The following is an 18,398-nucleotide window of genomic DNA, read 5'->3' on the forward strand; positions in this document are numbered from 1 at the left end:
TTCCTCCCCAGTGGTGAGAGCGGTAAGACCCACAGAGGTCAACTGAATGGGCCAATGTGGTGGGTGCATAGTAAATTCTGGAATGGAGATTTGAATACACAGCTCTTACTGCTCGGGAGCTGAGACTGCCTAACCATCCATTCACTGATTCATCTTCAGGCACCCCATCTGTAGGCACCCCATCCTTAAGCGCCCTGTATAAAGCTCCTTTCTTCCCACATGGCCCCATGGCTTCTCTGAGATTAGGATTACCCACTTCTATCACTGTTCTTGCCACAGTTGCTATCAGAACATGGGCAGGGGGTCAATGGGCTTATTTGGAATTGCAATCAAGTTCTCTATTTATGTAAACCAAGCTCTGAGCTCCACAGGGGTAAGGACCATAGGAACCTTCTTAGAGTTTCTCCTACATGCCCCAGAGGTGGACATCTAAAGGTCATGCCCTCGCCATGCAAGTCCCCCCTGGCTGGGTTGTGGCCTCAGGTGGCAATCCCAGGCCAGGAGCCACCTGGGTGCATTCGCCTGGCTCCCCGGCTCCACACCCACCCTCCCTCTGGGACTCACCGCCCACCAGGTGTGCACGTTCACAGCTTCCTTCGTGTGTTGGCTACAGGAACTCAGAGGTTGCACACAGGGTTTAAGAATAGCAGCCTTAGCAGCTGTCTTGTCGAAACAGAATGAGAAACTGTGAAGAAGGAGTCTATGAAGCCAGCCACGTCCTGCTTCCTTTGTTTCTGCAGGAAGGCAGTGGTGGGAAAACACCCATCCTTTAGAGCAATGCCTCCCCCCCCCCCTGAAGTATACTGAACTTCTAGAATGGTTCTGGATTGTGGTCATTGCCTTTCTTAGCTTTTTTTCTCTCTCCCCTCCCTTCCTCCCCTCTCCCCCCTCCTCTCCCCTCTCATCCTCTCTTCTCCTCTCCTCTCCTCTGCTAAGGATGATGATCCAGGACTCTGTTGCCCCACAGTTCAGAAGCTGCTGAGTTTTTCGGGTCCCCCACCCTATGGAGGAAGGGGGCCAGTGAATTACTGATGAGGGGCCCTACTCCTATGGCTGAGTTAGAGCAGCCCAGATCTTGATGAAGGCAGCACAGGACACAGGGCAGAACCCTGTAAGGAGCAGGTGGCAAGAAGGGTTAGAGAAAAAGTGGGTGGCCATTTGCCCCACTACCACCACCCCAGGGGCTCCAAAGGGCAAGAGCCAGAGTGAAAGAAATCCAGGGATGTATAGAACCATCAGAGGGTGCAGGGTGTCTACTGGGAATTCACAGTTTCTAGTCACTGGGGGCTCAGGCCATCCCTTAGCCCCTCTTTGAACACAATCCCCAGAAAACTGGGGCAGTGCCATTCTGTCTGGGAGTGCAGAGGCACCAACACCTCCCTCAATGGGCCCCGAACTCCCTCCTCACCCTCAGCCTCTCCCAGAGCCACCCTGGCATAGCAGAGCTGCCTAGGCTGGATCCCATTTGGACCAGAGATCTGTTCATCACGGGCTGAGAGGAAACCGCTTTGTGCCATGAAGGATAAGAAGAACAGTATATTTTTCAGGCTCACAGATATCATTGGCATTTGGGAGAGGAAATGGGGGGAAAAAAGCCAGTTTCAGCGCTGCGTTTGAGAGCCGAGGCGCGTTCATTGGCCAGTGGCAGGCTGTGAGTGAGGCATTTTCTCTTGAAAAAAACGCTGTCTGTGAAGGACGGTTTCCCAGGCCACAGTTCTGCCCACCCAGGAATTTCCGAGTTCTTTAGAGTTAACACTGCAGCGTGAGTGTATGGGGGCAGGGCAACAGGGTAAAGGGAGCGTTGGTGCCGAGAGCATCCTGCCCGTGGCGGCGAAATGAACGTGGCCAGAGAGATTCTTTCTGTGTCCATCGTGCCCAGCAAAAAACCGAGAGCAGAGAGTGGGTAAAGGGAAGAAAAGAATAGGAGAGGAGGGGAGGGGAAACAAGAGAAGAGACACAGGCTTTGAGGTCGTACTGCCGGTGTATTCAGCATAGTAGTCACGTGCTCTTCCTGGACACATTTATGTGGGGACAGGACAAGCCTCTTGGTCTAAAAAAAAAAAAAAGAAGAAGAAGAAAGGCTGTCTCTGCTACTGCATGAATCACTGGAAGGGACCCAGGAAAGCCACCTGTCTCGTGAAGCTCCTGCCCAATGCAAGGCTCTCTTTTTGGGGGGCGGGGGCTGCGGGGGGCAGTGAATAAAGTGCATTTATTTTCTTCCATGCTTTGTTTTTCTGTTTGAAGAAAACCTCCCCCTCAGTGTCATCTGGATGGCGGAGGGGACAGCCCCTAGAAGGTATAGGAGGTGACGGTGTTGGTGCTGAGAGCCATAGAAAGGTTAGGTATCCAATGTGCCTGGCTCCTAGGTACCTCCCGTCCCCAGGGCAGAAGAGTGTAAGAGCTTCATCAGGGTGAAGCAGGAGACAGAGTTTTGCACCCGCAGCTCTCTGCCCTGGGTCAGCACCAGGAGAAAGCCTTCCTTCACAGCTTCCAGCTTGTCCATACTGATGTGTGTATGCCTATGCGCGTGCGTGCGTGCGCGTGCACGTGTACACACACACTCACACACACACACACTGGCTCCCCATAGCTCCCAAGGATGAGAGACGGAAGAAGATGCCATTCAGCAGACTGTAAAGTGTCCAGCAAAGCTGAAGTGGCCTCCTCCGTCTACAGCCTGACAGTTTTACTTGAAATGCCAGAGTACATTTCAGGTGCACTCGGGCACTGCAAATTGAGTCTAGCCTGCTGGTTTTGCCACGCCCTCCCGAAGGTACATACACCTCCAGCATGCTAAGGCAGGAGGTTGAAAGCCATGCCAACCTGACTGTGTGGTGCCAGCCAGCGGGAACTTACCAGAAAAGCAAAGCCCGGAGGGAATTCTGCGGAGTGGTGCTGCCCCCTTCTGGCTGCGCAGGCTGAGCCAGTCAGTGGGTGTACAGAGCCGACTCCAAGGCCCAACTGATAAAATCTCTACAGGAATCCAAAGGGAGTCAGGTTTTCCACTATTTTCCAGTAGTAAAAAAGGAGGATGGAACATTTCATGTTAAAAACCTCTGAGAGGTCTTTCTCGTTTTAAAACATTGTCCTCCAAGGTCAGAATAAGTGACAATAAGTAGCTGATCAGGAGCAGGGGAGGGGGACACTAGTAAGAGATTAGTGCCTTCTACAAACTGATCTTTAGTCTGCATTCAGGGTCCTTTCTGTAGAAAATATGTATCTATGTACCTTTTTTTTTTTTTTTGGTTTTTCCAGACAGGGTTTCTCTGTATAGTCTTGGCTGTCCTGGAACTCACTTTGTAGACCAGGCTGGCCTTGAACTCAGAAAAATCCGCCTGTCTCTGCCTCCCAAGTGCTGGGATTAAAGGCGTGCACCACCACCGCCCGGCACCACCACTGCCAGGCGTATCTATGTATCTTAAATTCTAATTTGAAACAGTTTTTCCAGAGCATTACAACTGAATTCTGTTTTCCTGTTGAGTTTATTTTATTGTTATTTGTTTCATTGTGTCTATACTTTGCACCTGTCGCTTGTTGGGTATGGATATTTTCACATACATATGTAATATGCATTGAGTATATTCCTCCCCACCCCCACCTGCACCCTTCTTCCCCTTTCAGTTAGGTCCCCTGCTCCCTAGACAGTTTCACTTTTACATTTATTACATACATGCATGGCTTTACATATCTATATTAAATCTAGGAATCGTGTAAGAGAGAAAACATTGTCTTTCTGAGACTGGCTTAATCCATTTATTATAATGAAGTCTGGTTGAATTCATTGTCCTATAAATGATAAAACTTCATCCATCTCTATGGCTGATATAACTTCTGATGCGTATATAAACCAACTTTCCTTATCTCTTCCCCTGAGGTTAGACACCTACATTGGTTCTATAACTTCATGACTGTGCATGAAGCTCTAGTAAACGAGACGCAAGTGTCTCTGCGAAGTGCCTGTTCTGATCTTTTGGATACATACCCGGGTTTTGTATGGCTGTCTCATGTGGTAGATGTGTTTTTAATTTTTTGAAGATTTTTATCACTTTTTAAAGTTATGTGTCTGTGTGAGGTGTTCGTGTATGCAGGCAGGCACCTGAAGAGTCCAGAAGGGGGCATCAGATCCCCTGGAGCTGGAGTTCCAGGCAGTGGTGAGCTGGTGAATATGGATGTCTGGAACAGACACAATGAATACGCACCTTTTACCCTGCACCATCTTCCTAGCCCCTAGTTTGGGTGTGGAAGGAATTTGCACACTGATCTCCACAGAGGCGGGCATGGTTTCCATTCCCACCAGTGGTCTAAGAGCCCCTTCACCCCTTCTGCACCAGCATCTGTTGTCACTAGTGTTTGCTTTTTTAATGACTGTCACTCTGATGGGTTCTCACTGTAACTTTAATTTCCCTTCCTCTGATGGAGAGTGAGGCTGACCATCCTTTCATGTGTCTAATAGAAATTTGCGCCTCATCTTTTGAGGACTCTGCTTGCTTCACTGGCTCCTTTATTGTAGGCTTTTTTGATCCTTGTTTAGCTTCTTGAAGTTTATTTGGGTTTTGGTTTGGGGGTTTTTCTTCTTCATATTCCAGCTAATTCTCCTCTGTTGGATGTGTAGCTTGCAAAGGTTCTGTGAGCTGTTTCTTTAGATGATTATGTTAGCCATTTCCTGGGCCTCTGCCTTCTAGCTTCAGTTATTGGCATTATGTCCCAAGCAACTGGAGTCCTGTTTGGAAAACCCTAGCCAGTTCATGTATCTTGAGGTATTTTCCCTACTGTGCCCTTCTCTGGAATTTGAAGGAAGAAAGATACATGACTGTTTGGGGTTAAATTTCCCTGAGAAATGACTTCTGTTGTAGAAAATAGCACAGGAAATTGGTACCACCTATAAGGGATAGCCAGTGACACAGAGAGGCAGGGCTGTGTATATTTGTAATTGGTCCCTGGGCAGCTCAGAGCTGGATAAAGATGTTCAGTGTCCTCTGCTCAACAGGGAGAACAGGCTGGAATACCCCACATCAATCAGCCAGGCCATTACATGAGCTGGGAAACTCCCTTCAGGCAGGCTAGAGGAGAGACTAGCCTGGGAGAACACCAGTGCTGGGGAGGATGCCCTTGTCCTTTAAGGGGTCTGGGTAGCATACCACACAGCATGTGCTGTTGTGACTTTGTAGGCTTATGGATGGACCCATAGTCATGTCTACAGCCTGTAGGAGTTTTACACATAAGTCCTCTTGAAGGCAATGATCTAACTTCATTGGGTACTGTAGAGCTCAAGATGGCTTTCAGACTGATATTTCTACATTCCAGAGTTGAGGTCCAGCAATACTTGGTAGAAGTGTTGTTTCTTCTTTCTAACACGTTCGTAGGATGTGGTGTGGTATTTCAAAAGAGATGCCACCATCAAGGAATACATTCCTCTGCTGTTCCCTTCTTTTCCTGGATGGTCTTCCTCTGGCTTGCCCTTCCTGCTCAGACCTAAGAAGCAGAGACAAAATGAGTTTATCCCAAACGTAGCACCGTGACACCCTGCTCTCCCACTGCCTTCCTCCTCTGCATCTTTCCTCTTTCCCTCTTTCAAATAGTCCTCTCTCATCTGCTCTCCCAAGTTTCCATGTGTCTAGCTTCCGGTGGGACAAAAGAGGCATGGGACGGAGTCTAGGCAGTGTATATCCTGGGAACATTGCTACGGAGCTGTAGAAAACCATCTGAAACAAGGGAGACCCCTCGGTGAAGATGCTAATGCCAACATCACATCTAAAACCAAGAGATTCTGACCAGTCTCAGTGGGAAACCAGAGGAGGTGTGGAGGATTGTGGTACGTGGACCAAATGGATGGTGTGCAGCGATTAACAGTGAGGTGTGAAAGAAAAAGCATGCAGACATACTTATGGTGGACAGACAATGCATTCTACAAAATTATATCATACAACATATTTGCAACAACATGGAGAATAAGAAGTGAACTGAGCAGTTAGCAGCAAAATTGACCGCGTATGAGCTCTAAAATTGACCTCTAGATTACTAGAGCTGCAACAGTGGTCCTTAGGAAGATCTACAGTGTATGGGCTCTTCTGGAGCCATAACAGTGGTCCTTAACAATGTCCTGTGTCACCAACCTCTGTTAGTTTTTTTATTGTGTTTGAGGTGGTTTCATTTTTTAAAAAGATTTATTTTATTTATGTGTGCATGCATACATGTGTAAATACATGTATGTGTATGTATCTGTACATGCATGTATGTGTGCATTTGTGTGTGTGTGTGTGTGTGTGTGTGTGTGTGTGTGTGTATTTGTGTGCTCATAAAAGTTCCCACAGAGGCCAGAAGACGGTATCAGATCCCCAGTGGTGTAAGCCACTGCACATGAGTGATGGGAACCAAACTCAGATTCTTCTACAAGAGCAGGAAATACTGTTAACCACTAAGCCATCACTCCAGCCCCCTCCGTTAGATATGCAGTGACTTAGCTAGCCCAGGCTGCTCTCAGACTTGCAATGTGGATAAGGGTCAACTTGATCTACTGACCTTCACACCTCCACCTCCTTCAGGAATCATGGGCAAGGGACCCAAGTCTCCCTTCATGTAACTCATTTTTAAGGCATGAAATAAATAACAGGAGGATTTTTTTCCCAAAGAAAACAATGATAATGAAAAGCAAGTACCAAGATAATAAAAACCAATGGGTGGATGTGTGCTGCTTCTTCATGCCTCGAGTAAAACAGAGGAAGCTGGGTATCTCGTCTACATGCTTGATGCTGTTAGTCTCCTTGATGTATTCTCAGCATGACTGCCTCCTGCTGGACAAGATGTGGCCTATGCACACCCCAGGAGATTGACAGTGTTCTGGACTTGGGGTGAGAGCTGGGCTTTCTGGTTGCCACGGATCTGCTGACGGCTTTGGTGGGGACATTTTGCTTCTGCAGGTACTCTGACAGCTCTGGGAATCAGGAGGTGGGAGGTTTTCCTCCAGCACTAGTCAGACCATCGAGATCAGAGCCAAGACTGCAGCTCCCGTTGGAGCTGAAAGAGTTCCTGAAGGGAAGATGACAGGTTTGCAGATGAGGTGTCTACCAGCCCCAAATGAGCTAATGCCAGAGAGTGATGGCACTCCCTGTCCACATGGGGGCAGCACTGAATCAGTGTGACTGAGGACCTGGGCCTGAAGGACCTTGGGAGGGACTCTGAGAGTGGCTAGTTCTTGGCAAAGGGGCCTTATAACAAGCTTGTAGGTATGCACTCTGGAGTTAGCCTACTGTTTAAAGCCACACTTCAGGGACTGGAGAGATAGCTCAGCTGTTAAGGACAATGCCTGCTTTTCCAGAGGTCCCGAGTGCAATTCCCAGCAACCACATGATCAGAACCATCTGTAATGGCATCTGATGCCTTCTTCTGGCATGCAGGTGTACATGCAGATAGAGCACTCGTGTACATTAAATAAATAGATAGATAGATAGATAGATAGATAGATAGATAGATAGATAGATAGACCACACTTTATTTACTATGTAACCTAAGCCTTCCAGGCCTAGGATTGATACAAAGAGCAAATTAACTAACACATAGCATATTCCATGTCATTTCCTGCACACACACACATTTGTCCCTTCAGCTCATGATTTGGACAGGGACCAGGCCTGTGGTGATTTGGTCTTTAGTGGATTTCAAGCTGGGGAATCACATGAGGTGGGTGACCCAGGCAGCCAACGTGTCCTCAGCTCAGGGCCACGGTGTTGGTCTCCCAATAGTATAGCAGGGTGCTTTCCCTGCAGTGAATGCTGAGAATGAAGAGAGAAGTCAGGGTTTAACCCCTGCATTGCTGGCATGTCTTTCACTCTACCACACTCTCTGAGCCAGAACAAGCGTCACAGTCAGATCAGTCTCAAGCTGAGGAAAGGTGGGTCTCACTGTAGCAGCAATGGCAGGCTCTGTAAACAGGCTCCTGCAGCAAATCAGCCCTGAGCCAGGCACCCAGGGGCCCATCACTGTATCCAGCCCCATAGCGGAAAAGACCAAGAACCCTCTGCTCCAGGGACATCACCAAGGTCACACAAATAGAAAGGAAGGGGGCGGTTATATAAGCCCAAATCTCTCAAAAGTTAAAAGCTCATCACACCATGTTATCAGCTGTGAGCTCTCTGCCAGGGCACTCACCCCCTCTGCTCGTCACAGTCCTGTGATAGCAGCAGGTGTCATGAAGACAATATGAAGATGAATTTCAGACACCAGTGGGGCAACACCCACAGTGGGTGTTAGGGAAAGCTGTCTGCACTGTCACCCTGGGACCAGCAAGGACCGGATGGACTGAATTAGCTGATCTGGCTAGGCGGGTGTACCTCCCCTCACTCCCCCCCCCACACACACACACTTGTTGTTGCATGTGCATCCATCCTGAAGCTGTGTTCTTGGGAAGAAGATGGCTTTCCTGACTAGGACAGGATGGTCTTTCACTTAATGGTATGTACGTAACTGCACTCCCCACTACAGCCTCCAGCATCTCTGGAGAAGGAAGTCTTAAGTCACAGGAGATAGAAGCCCGGGTTATATGAGGTTATGATATGAGCCTTGTTCATGCCCAATCTGTCTCTTGCTGCAAGATTCTGCATTTGTGTTTACCTCTTTTAGCTCTCTAGAGCGAGCTAGGGTAACTGAGGGAGTGGGATGCCCCATCCACCTGCCCCACCCACTGGCAAACCTTCCAAGTGGCAGCCATTAACATGAGTGTGTGACAGACCTTTCACTCCTGAGCATTAAGGAACCTCCCTGGGAGCTTCCGGCCCTCTCTCTTTTTCCCAGGCCACCTTCCTGGTGAATCCCCAGTAAGCCTCTTGGTGCCTGGAATCCACCCCTGGAATCTCTATTCCCCAACTGGCTCTCCCTCAGCTCCTCACTCCTGTTCTGTCCCAGCACTAACAGAATCTGCATGTTTATTAAATTGCTTCTCACCAAAATTGCATCTCCTGGTTTCCCAGGTGGTGACTTCCCAAGTAGCTCTCTGTTGAGGCAGGTTTTGTCACCTATGGTAAGATATCACCTCTGTGTTCTTGCTGTGCTGGCCTCTCCTTTGCTTCCCCAACCCTCAAGTCAGATGGGGAGAAAAAGAAAAAAGAAAAAGCAAGAATGTGCTTCCTAAAGAAATCTGACATTTCTTTAGAAATCCCAGGCTGTGGCGCCACCTCCGAGGTCCCGCCTTACCAGCTCTATAGCCACAGCCACTTGCTCCCAGCTTCAGGAAAATGTGACTGACTAACGAGCTAGTGTAGCTGAGACTGGGCTCTGAAAGCAACTTCCTGGGTTCGAATCAAAGGTTTTCTGAGCTTTGGTGTCTTCATCTTTATGATGAGCAGGCCAAATATGTGCGGAAGATGAACTGCATAGCTCAGCTGAGAGAAAACACCTGTCAATAACCTATGCATTCTGCACAACACATCCTCCTTAGCGCACCCTACACAGCATGTTCTCCATGGTATATCCTCCACAGCATATCCTCTACATTATATCCTCCACAGCATATTCTCTACATTATATCCTCCACAGCCATCCACCACAGCTCATCCTCCACAGTGCACCCTCCCCAGAGCATCCTCACAGCGCGCCCTCCACAGTATATCTTCCACAGCACATGTTCTCCACAGTATATCCTCCACACCACGTTCTCCACAACGCACCCTCCCACAGAGCATCCTCCACAGTGCACCCTCTCCCAGCACATCCTCCACAAAGGACCCTCCACAGCCTGTTCTCCACAGTAAATCCTCCACAGTGCATCCTCCACCGCGCACCCTTCACAGTGCACTCTCCACAGCATATCCTCCACATTGCTAATGGCCGCGGTCAGCAGATGACACACTGGGAAAGCATTTGTGTGTGGAGAGAACCTGCTAAGGCATAAATACCAGTTTCATCCCGTTAAGAATAATGATTGTAAGGCCTTAGGCCAGACATTCTGTCTTGCCTTGCATATTCACACATCAGGAAATGAGAGAAGTGGGGCCAGACAGAAGGTAGGTTTGTCACACTGATCCTTTCTACGGAGGGGACTTCACTGAAAAGGATGTTCCCACATTAAGTGAGTTGGGGACACTCAGTGTTGCAGGTTGATCTGTGATGTAGAAATGTCCTATCAGATTGATGCTTTACGACATTGCTGGCCGTACTATTTTGTACTGTTATTTACAGGCGTGTTCTTGAATGCACATGAGCACCATGGGTGCTCCCATGCCACCAGAAACCAGAAAAAGTTTTCAGATCCTCTGGAGCTAGCATTACAGTTGTGAGCCATCAAATATGGGTACTGGGAACTAATGTTGGGTCCTCTGGACGAGCAGCATGTGCCCTTACCTGCTGAGCCTTCCCCAGCCCATAGACTGTGGAACCGTTAAGAGGAACCTGTGATGGTTATACTAGGGCCATGCTACCTATCATGCTCTCTGCTTCCAGTTCCCCTCTGGCATGAGCAGCCTCTGCCTTGGGTGCCCACTAGTGCGCTGATGGCTGGAAACTGAATTTCCCTTGTGGACCGAACCCTTGATTCAGAATGGCTTCTTCCTCCCCGAGGCTGGTTTTGCCATGCATTTTGGTCACAGGAACAAGAAAGCCATTGAAACATTAGGTCAAACAAAACAATAGAGTCCTTGGTGCCTTTAAATGTAAAGGGGTACATCAGCAGGCAGAGGAGACCATCTGCAAGGGCTTCTGGAGAGTTCTTTGTCCACAGATTCTTTCCACTCGGCATAACTGGTAAACTCTGGGTAGACAGGCACCTCATCCACCTTCCCAGCATGACCTTCAGCCTAAGATCAGGCAGGGAGGCATCTCAGATAGCTGACACAGAACAGAGTTCCCCCTTCATGGTTCACTCTGGCCACAATTATGTCTAATTCTACTTCTGTAATGCCACAGCCTGGCCCAGTCAGATATCTGCAAGTGGATAGCCATGCATGACTGGAGTGTCCCTAGAGTCAGCAGAGGGAAACCAGGCAGATCATCAGGGAACAGAGACAATGCTGGGCTCCTCTGTTATTTAGAAAAAAGTCAGGAAATTGCCCTGGTTCCTGCCTACTGAGTCCAACCTTGGTGTAACACATGTGGGGTTCAGGAATCCAGGGCATCCAGCCAACCTCAGCTCTCATCAGCACCAAAGTCTTGGGCGACATTCTCCCTCTGTCATGTCAGTCAATAGCTTAAGAGCACACCAGCCATTGGCAGACTTTGAGGAGCCACTCACTCATCCCTACCCTGTTTAACTGAGATAGATGCTAGAGAAGTCCTGAGATATGAGCTGGTCTGCTGTGACCAAGTTCCCCAGTCTGGAGCTATTCAAAGCTCAGGTCCCCCTGCCTACCACTCACGGAGGTTCTGATGTGAGAACTCCACTCCCTTTTTTGGCCCCATTAGGATCATAGAGGTTAAGAGACTTGAAGACTCCATAGCCAGCCTGTGAGTGTGCCTGGCTTGAGGTTGGCACAGGGTTCCCTAGAGACCTTTCCTCATTGCCCAGGCTGACCTCCCTGGGGAGGACAAAGGGGCCTCCTGGAGAGGTGATCTGAGCCCTCTAATGTCTCTCTGCTCTGAGCTTTCCTTGCCACTGCTCTTTGCCCTACAGAGGAGAGGACCACCCCACCCAGAGACACAGCCACACAGCCTCCACAAAAGCCTCTGCCTCCTCCATTCATTCATTTGTTCTTCCAGCCCATCCCTTAATAGCAGCAATTTTGTGCCCATTTTACTGATTTCTATACAGAGGATAGCTAGTGAAAATAATAACCCTCTGTCAAGTGATGGGTATGGAGCCTGTGCCAAGCCTGTCTCTACTGTCCATTCAGCTATATAGCATCTATACATAGGAAGCCCATAAGGGGCAATTAGAACATCAGCCCTCAGCCCTCTAGGATGGTGGGAAATCCCTTTGGCAATCAGAGTAGCTCTTGGGACCTTCCTATAAGCTTTAGGGCATCACTGGGGCCCTTGCTATCTTTGGCACATCTCTGGGGCCCTGACTGTTTTAGGATGTCTTAAGGGCCTTCTCAGTCTTTAGGACATCTCAGGGACCCTGGCTATCTTTGGGACATCTCTGGGGCCCTCTCAGTCTTTAGGACATCTTTGGGGGCCTTACTGTTTTTAGGACATCTTTGGGGCCCCTCACTGTCTTAGGGCATCTCTGGTGTACTGGCTGTCTTTAGGCGATCTCTGGGGCCTTCTTGGTCTATAGGACATCTTTGAGGACCTCTCAGTCTTTAGGACATCTTTGGGAGCCTTGCTGTGTTTAAGACATCGTTGGGGGCCCTCTCCATCTTTAGGACATCTTTTGGGTCCTGGTGTCTCTAGGAGATCTTTGGGGCCTTCTCTGTCTTTAGGACATCTCTGGAGTCCTGTTGTCTTTAGGACATCTCTGGAGTCCTATCTTTAAGACATCTCTGGAGTTCGGGTATCTTTAGGACATCTCTGTAGTCCTGGTGTCTTTAGGACATCTCTGGGGCCCTCTCTGTCTTTAGGACATCTCTGGGGTCTTGGTGTCTTTAGGATATCTCTGGAGTCCTCTCTATCTTTAAGACATCTCTGGAGTCCAGGTGTCTTTAGGACATCTCTGGGGCCCTCTCTGTCTTTAGGATATCTCTGGGGTCCTGGAGTCTTTAGGACTTCTCTGGGGCCCTCTCAGTCTTTAAGACATCTTTGGGGACCCCTCACTGTTTTAGGACATCTCTGGTGTACTGGCTGTCTCTAGGCAATCTCTGGGCCCTTCTTAGTCTTTAGGACATCTTTGGGGAATCTCTCGGTCTTTAGGACACCATTGGGGGGCCTCTCTGTGTTTAAGACATCTTTGGGGGCCCTCTCCATCTTTAGGACATCTTTGGGGTCCTGGTGTCTTTAGGACATCTCTGGGGCCCTGGCTGTCTATAGGATAGAGCAAAGACGTTAACATAGCCTCTGACTTTGCCAGCCATGCTGAACTTCACCTTACCTCCTCGATTCTTGCTTACTACTTTTCTTCTTTTTCAGCTTCAGGTTTCTGTGGCCCTGGAGCTTGGATTGGGGGTGGATGATAAATCAGCATCAGGACAGGATGCTAAAAAGAAAGCAGAGCCATGCTCTGGTTATGGCCAGCCCAGAGTTGGCTGACCTGAGGAATCTCAGGAAGGAAGGGACCATGTAAAACTGAGTCCCATGTCATATCTGTAAGGGAAACTGTGAGGGGCCCAGGCTGGCAAGAATTCATCAGCCTGAGTCCCCAAATACTGTCCCGGTGAAAACTCAGAGCAAGGCCTGCTAGTGTGTTCAACCTACACAGAGGAGACACTGATTGGCGTCTGGGGACATCAGAGAGCAGAAAGTGAGATGCTAGATACCCAAGATGCTGCGAACTCTTAGGGATCAGGGAGGGAGAGAAGAGGGAGAAGATTGCAGAAGCAGACCAGGGAGAGGAAAATAAAGAAGAGAAGGAAACACACAGTCTGAGCAGAGAGAAGCAACCTGTACAATCCCACAGTCTGGTCAGAGTCCCTTCCTGCTCGCCATCACTTCTGAGGTCCCCTCCTCTCACCTGATATATCTCTGAGCTGCCAGAAGACCAACACAGTCTGGCAGAATTTAAGCACAGAGGGACCCTCCTATGCCAGAGTCAATTACCCACCTGTCCCTCTCTGCATTTGGGCCCTGGATCTTTCCAGATGCCCTGAGTCCCTGTAAAAGCACCCATGGAATCAATACATCAAGGGTGACATTATCCCTGTGTGTACTACAGTGCATATTCCAGGACTTACTGCAGACATGGACCCCCTGGGCCCTGGAAGCTGCATTTTAACAAGCACCATTAGCTATCTACATGTGCTCTGAAGTCACAGAGCCACCACTGAAATGTGTAGCCTCCCTGGCCTAAGGCTTATGTGGCCTCAAATCCCAGCAGTATACTGGCAGTGTGCTGCTTTCCGAATGCTTCAGCTCTGGATTCTGTAGCGATATGGCGAAAGTAAAACCTCCTCAGGGTTACAAGAGAATACAAATCAAGAAAACTCATTGGCATGAGGGAAACAAATCTTCCCCACGAATACTAAGTAAATAAAGAGATGCAGACAAACAAATAAATTAAGCATACATAGTCACCAATCCTGAAATATTAAGCAAATAAATATTAGCTGGTACTATGATATTATTTGGAGCCATTCCCTGTTCCTACTGTCAATATGGCAGTCAATGAGGCTACTGCAAGGCAGCATACAAGAGCCAAGCTTCCAGCCCAGCATCCACTCCTGCAAGGGAGATAGGTAAAGCAGGTAAGACATTCAAGTCCGGCTCACCCACTTCTGCAGGCAGGTTGGGTGGGTGCAATGACAATTATGACCAGAAGAGGGAGGCATAAACACGCGTTTCAGAGCAGAGCTCAGGGATCCTCAGAGTGGGAGGCTCTCTGGGGAGGAGGGGGAGGCTGGGATCAGCATTTGTTCTAGAACCAACACACACACAGCACACAACACACATGCACACACTGTTGATAGTAATATCTGGGGATGTTCACAGGCTGAAAGCTTGTTCCCCCAGGTTGCCCAGAAGCCAGGCTCAGAGCCGCTCCATGAGTCTCTTTCCCGAGGGCTCAGAAGCACCTCGTTAGATTTTATTTTTCACCACCCAGTCTGGCCCTGGCAGGCCGTGGGCAGAGTGCTGGCTGTCGTGCCTTTCTGAGAAGGCTCTTGGCGGAGCTCCAGAGTGGGGGCCTCCTGTTCTGTTTGAAGGAGAGTTGTGGTAGGCACTTCACCCAGCGCTCTCAGAAAACTTTCTTAGCTAAAACAGTTGGAAGGGTGAGGATGGGTGGGGTGCTAGGGTGGACGTGCCTGCCCTCCACTCACCAGTCGATTTTCTAAAAGAGGGGATAAGGTAGCCCATGGCTGGAGTACCTGCTGTGTGTTCCTCAGCACCAGACACCCAGCGCTTCAGAGACCTCCCATAGAGGTGAAGCCTGAGGCTCAGAGAGGTCAGGTGACTTGCCCAGAGCCACACAGCTAGTGAACAACCAAGATGATGGCATTTTCCACCTATTGAGAGCCTAGCATACTTATGGGCACAAAGGTAATCATTGCATGTTTGATTGAGCCTATCTGTAAGTCCAGTAAGCCCTTCTGTCTGCCCTAAAGCCTTCCTTCTGCTCCACACTGCCTCAACCCTGGAAAATGCTGGTCTCCATTCCCCCAACCTTCCAAAGGACTAAAATCCCCATTTATTCCCCCTGGCCTCAGCAGCAGCCTGGTGAGAGCTGTGGCCGTGGCTGGAGGACATTCCTGCTGGTAAATGCCTGTCCTGAAGACCTGGGCGCCTCGCTCGGGATGTCCCAGCAGTGCAAAAGTGAGGAGGGGACACTCTGGTTACACATGTCACCTGGCTATCTGGGACTAGGAAAAGCATATTGTTCAAGAGTGATGAGGTGCCGTCCTCTCCTTCCCACAGAAAGTGGCGCCAGCACAATGAACGTCATCCCCCTTATACCCCAGCCCCCAGCCCTGGGGACACCACTGTAATAAGCCTTGGCTGTGTGCAAGCTCTCACCCTGCCTTGTCATGCAGTCCACGTGGCACCATGCAGACATGTCACTTTCCTTCTGAGGGACTCTCCCTCTCCTGAAGAAATACTACAGGTGCCCTGGTATTCAGTGGTAGCTGAGGAAGAGCCCCTGTGTCTTGTTCTTCTTCTCCTGAGAGCTGGGCTTGACCTGCTCATACTGCGGAGTTCTCTTATAAGTGGCCTGTGGGTGAGGCTTGGCCACTCCCATGCAGGGTAACTAAGGTGGCCATTTGAACTGGCATGTGTTTGGGGCAGGAAAGGGGACTCTAGCCCTTTCCTGAGATCTTCATCCAAATCTTCCAGCGGGGGTGGGGGGGGGAACCTAGCTTGTCTGGAATCCACCTTCACTTTCAGGTTTACCCATAAGCTTGGAAGCTCTGTAAGGACTCCATTGCTAAGATCTACCTGTCCCCCTTGGCAGCCACCACGGCAGGCAGATTGAAGTGTTTGAAAACACCTGGGCATGAGGAAACGTGGCTGGGAGGTGTGGGGGAAGGGTGGCAAAAGAAAGCCCGCCTTGATGAACCTGGGAGACAGTCTCCTGGGTAGCATGCCTAAGGAACTTTGCAGAGCCAGAGAAAGGCTTGGAAAAATCCAGATAACTTGCCATGGTCACCTTAAGGCAGCCCTGGCTCAAGTACGTGTGCTTTCTCATTACTCATAAGATAAGACTTCCCACGTACTACACAGGTACTGTCTCGGTCACTTTTCTTTCTTTTTTTTTTTAATTTTTTTTATTACATATTTTCCTCAATTACATTTCCAATGCTATCCCCAAAGCCCCCCCCCCACTACCCACCCATTCCCATTTTTTGGCCCTGGCGTTCCCCTGTACTGGGGCATATAAAGTTTGCCTGTCCAGTGGGCCTCTCTTTCCAGCAACCCTGTAGGTGCAACATTATGAACTAACCAGTACCTCGGTCACTTTTCTTATGGCACGACCAAGAAGCAGTTTGAGGGAGGTGGGACTTCCTGTGGCTCATGGTATAAGGTGAAGCAGTCTGTCCCAGCAGGGGATGCACAAAGTGCGCCTTTGGTCACCAAGTATCCACAGACAGGAAGCAGAGTGGACAGGAAGTGGGGCTAGGTTTCAAAATCCTAAGGCCATTCCCTAGTGATGCACTTCCTCCAGCACGGCCCCACCTCCTAAAGGTTCCACAAACTTCCAAAAGAGGAGGACCACACTCGGTGGGGGCAGGGCCGGGGGGATGACATCAAGTGTTCACACACAGGAGCCTGTGGGGGACACTTCCACTCAAGCTGTAACCAGTGTGCTGGTTTACTCTGTGGAGGCACACGGTTTGTGAAAGGCACCTACGAGTTCTCTTGCTGCCCTTTTTTAGGCAGTGAGGATTCCTTCCTGGTAAGAAAAAAAATCTACGTCAGAGCCCGGAGAATGGAAAGTTTTTTTTTTTCTGTAATATTTATCCCCGCAAAATAAATATTTCCCCTTCTATCCAGGTCCAGCCTATCTCTGTTGACAGCTTCCCAGGTCCTCCTGAAACATCCAGTCACTCCAGGAACTGGGAGCAGGGTGACCGGGCAACTGGGTTTTTTTGTTTTGTTTTGTTTTGTTTTAATTTTGACTGGACTTCTTGTAGCTTGAGAGGAGGCTGCCAAATGACCCAGTTGATTGACTTGCTGGGGAGGGTGGAGCCATGGCTGGAAAGGGAGAGGAAGTGCTAATGAGCATGATCCTGAGGGAAGACCCAACCCCAAAGAGCCAAACTAAGGCTTTCCACACATGGGGTTGGAGCAAGGTAACCTGTTCCCTGGAGTCAGCCTGCAGACACATCCCCACATTTCCATAAGGGTTCCCTTCAGTCAGCTCTGCTCAGAGGGGTAGATAACATGCCTGGCTTGAGATGAGCAGGCTCTGAAAGGGCATCAGTTCTGAGGGCTCTGCCTCCTGGTCCATGGGATGGACTACTGCCACTGCTCTGTGGCTGCAGGGCCCTCTGTGAAACAGGCCAGACTTTGTCATTAGCTGCGGCTCTAAGGCCCACGATCAGTCACTCACTGTCCATGGGGCTTATTTCAGGCCTTTCAATATACATCCCTTTTCTCTGTCTTTAGACTTTGCACAGCCTCCCTCCCTCCCTCCCTCCCTCCTTCCCTCCCTCCCTCCCTCCCTCCATCCCTCCCTCCCTCCCTCCCTCATGCCCTCTAGGGTCCTACTCACAGAGCCTCCCCAGTGCTGAAGGATTTCCCATCACTGACCCCAGCACCCAACCCAAGCACACACCCCTTCACACCTCCTTAGAACCCCATACACCTCCCGCTCTCCCACAGAGCACTGCATCTCAGTATGCATGTCATTTTCTGCACACGCCTCCCCCCCCCCCCACACACACACACACCCCAACTGCAGTTCACAGCAGCAGCCTAGGTGGGGCCCACTCCACAGGATGTGCTCAGTGAACACATAGTAGTTGAAATTAGGGGCTGAACAAACGTGAATCTGCCCCTGTGGTCCTCTTGGTCTGGCATATCCTCTTCCAGACTTCAGGTTACAGCACGAGGTTTGGTTTGGTTTGGTTTGGTTTGGTTTGGTTTGGTTTGGTTTGGCTTTGATCAGCTCCTCTCTGGAGGCCAGGAGGCTTTCAGTGTAAGCCAAGGGTTCGCAGAAAGGGGAACATCAGTAGGAGGTGCAGCTCTAGGGCCAGGGAGAACAGCTGTGGCCCCGAGGAAGGCTCTATGGGAAGTGGATCGGGGCAGGGCAGGGACTGGGCTAAGCTCCACCCCAAGTTTAAGTCCAGGCAAGGGCCAGATAATGGTGGGCTTGAGCAGAAGTTCAGCACATAGTAGGACCTTTCCATCAATTGCTGTCTGTGTGATAAGCACTTCGCGGGCTTGAT

General features: G+C 49.7%; 1 protein-coding gene and 1 long non-coding RNA gene across 4 annotated transcripts in view; one reads left to right on the forward strand and one right to left on the reverse strand.

Moving 5' to 3' along the window:
• Positions 1 to 18,398, forward strand: part of Nav2 (neuron navigator 2) — a 651,028-nt gene that overhangs the window by 159,529 nt on the left and 473,101 nt on the right. The window lies entirely within an intron of this gene.
• The window catches only part of 9130015G15Rik (RIKEN cDNA 9130015G15 gene), a 40,222-nt gene continuing 25,169 nt past the window's right edge, over positions 3,346 to 18,398 (reverse strand). Inside the window, exon 4 of the long non-coding RNA NR_154465.1 lies at positions 3,346 to 5,472. This is a non-coding gene — a long non-coding RNA (RIKEN cDNA 9130015G15 gene). The remainder of the gene's footprint in view (positions 5,473 to 18,398) is intronic.

This window comes from Mus musculus, chromosome 7 (assembly GCF_000001635.26).
Source record: "Mus musculus strain C57BL/6J chromosome 7, GRCm38.p6 C57BL/6J".
Classification (NCBI taxonomy): domain Eukaryota; kingdom Metazoa; phylum Chordata; class Mammalia; order Rodentia; family Muridae; genus Mus; species Mus musculus.